Source organism: Morone saxatilis, unplaced genomic scaffold (assembly GCF_004916995.1).
Source record: "Morone saxatilis isolate NCDOM2014 unplaced genomic scaffold, NCSU_SB_2.0 Contig23, whole genome shotgun sequence".
In the NCBI taxonomy this organism is placed as follows: Eukaryota; Metazoa; Chordata; class Actinopteri; family Moronidae; genus Morone; species Morone saxatilis.
Window position 1 is genome coordinate 2,205,540 of NW_023339796.1, and position 3,197 is coordinate 2,208,736.

The 3,197-nt window shown below is 43.1% G+C and overlaps 1 protein-coding gene and 1 pseudogene across 1 annotated transcript in view; both read right to left on the reverse strand.

The window, feature by feature from the left end:
* LOC118335235 overlaps positions 1–1,716 on the reverse strand; it is a 1,949-nt pseudogene extending 233 nt beyond the window's left edge.
* The window catches only part of LOC118335231 (disco-interacting protein 2 homolog C), a gene marked incomplete in the record, with an annotated part of 203,921 nt that overhangs the window by 92,304 nt on the left and 108,420 nt on the right, over positions 1–3,197 (reverse strand).

The window sequence follows — 3,197 nt, forward strand, 5'->3', positions numbered from 1 at the left end:
AAAAAGAAAGAGATCCAGCTGTGCAGCACTCAGCAGCGGCTCCGTCTGACAGCGCAGAGTTCCAGCATAGAGAGGCTGAGGAATGTGTCTCTGACTTACGCATGAGATGTCAGTGGTGTCAGCAGACGCTGTAAGAAGGAAGAATACCTGCATTGTAATCCAGATACACTCCAAGTCTGGAGGACCACGTTCCCGGGATGGGAGTTTTTCAATGTTGTATCTTGATTCGTAACTATTTTTGGTAACATCCAATTGCCCAAGGGGGAAAAAAAAAATTCTCATTGTGTCCAAACACGCTTTCCGTCGAAGGCCCCTGCTCTGGCTGATATTCCTTGTATGCAACTGCTAACTAAAACTCCTCTCCCGCTCCACTCCACCTCCCAGTAACATCCCCATCAGACTCTCTCTACTCAGGACCTGCCAGGAATATGCAAACCTCTCTGGATGAAGAGGATATTTTCTGTTCTTCTCTCACAAATGCTGCCTTTCTGTCCCTTTAGTTCTGACACATGTGGGTTTGCAGTGTTTTCATCTTAGTGTTATTTGGCATGAATATAAAGAGTTGGCTCTGATTTGGCTCTGTGGGGAAGTGGGTGATAAATACTTGGGCTTCAGTTACTGGTCATTGCGATTCTTTTGCAAATTCTTCATCAATAACTTCATGTAGTTTATCTCTGGCCTCTGACAAGACACTGTAACCTTCCTCAAAGTACCTGCAGACGGCGAACTTTTGACACTGGTGGGTCTTTGATTCCCACTGAGACCTGACAGTGATGGGTAGTTTAATAGAAAGCTGGGTGTGATCCTCTGAGTGCGAGAGCTTTCTCCAGGCCAAACCATCTTTCCCTCTTCAGCTCAGCGATCTCCTGCTGCAGCTTCTCCCAAGAACATTTCTGTACAACCCACTCAGTTTTCTGCCGAGATTTGATCTTTTCCTTCACATCAGAGATCTCTTTTCTCAATGATACGGCCGTTTCTTTCCGAAAGAACCCTGTGAGTGTTCGCCTCAGTGCATTTTTCGGCAGAGTGATTTAAGCTTGAATCTTCGTTCCTGCTGAAACAACTTCAAATGTTTTCTCTTTTTCCTGATTCTCTGCTGGGATTTTTCTCCCGAGTCACCCAAGCCTCTCTGCCTCTCTAGTTTCTGCTGCAGCTGAGACTTTGTTATGGGCCTTTAATGGTCATGCCTTGGAGCAAGAGATAGCAGATTCAACGCTGATCCAGATACGGCAGTATGATGGCCGAGAGCAGATGTTCTCCTGGAGCTGTGCAGTTGCTTCCCACCTAGCTTGTGTAATTAAATGGAGCTACATCATAATGATGCTGGAGGTGTTTCTCACAATAGGGAAGCCAAACATTGCAGACAGATTTGAAGGCTTTCAGTTTTCTCCCCAGTGCAGACATCACAGGCCACATCTTCAGGTCCAGCATAGCAGTGATCAGCAGGAGCAGCTGGAACTTGGACAGCCTTCTTCAGTTCGTCCACGACAAACGCTAACATGTTATTTTTCACCAGGACAGGCCTCTGTATGAAGATGTGGCTGCACTGAGGGCAGCTGTAGAATCCCTGATTATCCTCTTTATCTAAGCGGTCCTTGATGTACCTCATGCAGTAGCTGTGACTGCAAGCAACAGTCACTGGATCATTCAGTAGATCCATACAGATTGAGCAGCAAAATTTATCCCGTTCAAGTTTAATCCCTTGTGCCATGTTGCTTTCAGACGAGAGCAGGTGTCTGATGGCTGAAAGATAAGAAATGACTGAAGTAGTTTCAGTTTATCTGTACACAGAGAGGGAGGGCTTTGCAGGCTTTGCTTCATTCCAGAAAGAGGAGTGTCTTTGAAGAGAAAGACTGCTTTTGGTTCTTGTAAAGTCTGATTATTCAGGATTGAGGCATTATGGGAATAGTGGGAACAATAGCAGGTTCATTCCTAAACATAAAAAAGTATTTTTATATAGAATATATGAGACAGTCCTGTGTAGGTGTATGAGAATAAAACGTTTTTTAGGTTAAGGGCTGGTAGAGTTAGAATACGGCTCTGGCATGACAGATATTCAAATGACAATGGCTTGACATACCTTGGTGTCATAGCCCCAGGGACTGTGATGCAACACTATGTTCTTAGGCTGACATTGACTGTCAGTCTTAAGACCTTCACAGTCATAGTCAGCGTTTGTCTAAAGTAACTCCACCAAGACTTCCTCACCATTTTCAAAATTCAGATTTTGCAGTCCCAGTAACTTCAACTGCAAAGTCATAGATGTTAAACTGTTGGATCTGTCTCACATTTTTCAGAAGAGAGCAATTTCAAGGACTGAAATCCTTTTAGAGTGTCCTAGAGTTTGAGCTTCTGGAAATTTAGAGTGACAAAGTCCAGGTCTAACAGGGTGAGAAATCATTTTCTTTCATGTGATCAAACTGCTGAATTCTGATAATATAAAACAGTTGTATAATGACGGTGTTTTAAGCATTGATGTTTGACTTAGATGATGATGGCTGGATGCACTACAGGCATTAAGTTGTCACTTTATGAATGTTTTATGTGTGGCGGATTTAGCAATTCTTTATGTTTTATGCATTTTATTCTGATGCCTGTGTTTCATTTGGGTGCACGTCAGATTTCTCCTTTTTGACGACAAAGTTGAAGGTGAAAGTTTCAAAACGTTCCTACAAATCCAAAGGTAACCCTCCAATCTTTACATCCATGTTCCTCTTACCTAGGACTAAATGGTACATTACCTAGTGTACTAGTCAATAATACTGATATTGGGAGGACAGAGTGCTGGATCTCATGATATCAAAGTCCTCTCTGAGTGAAGTCTAATCTATAATGTGAAACCATGTAAATCTGGGTAACTGGGGGAAAACCCATTACTTTGAACACTGTAAATGCTTTAATCAAACAATATCAGCCTGACTGTGTACCGAGCAGCGCGGATTAACAAGCCTTAGAGCTGAAATACATCACAGGGAAGGAATCGGTGTCACTGCTGTGTATGTGTGTGTGTGTGTGCATGTGAAAGGGAGTATTGTGTTGTTAGGTGTGTGTGAGAGAGCGTCTGAAAATGAGAGAAAGGAGGTATTGTGTGTATGCATGTGCACAAATGTCTGTTACTTGTGCATGCAAATGAAAAAAGGACTGAGAAGGAATGAGCAATGTAGGGGTCAGAATACAGTGAGTGTGAGTGTGTGTGT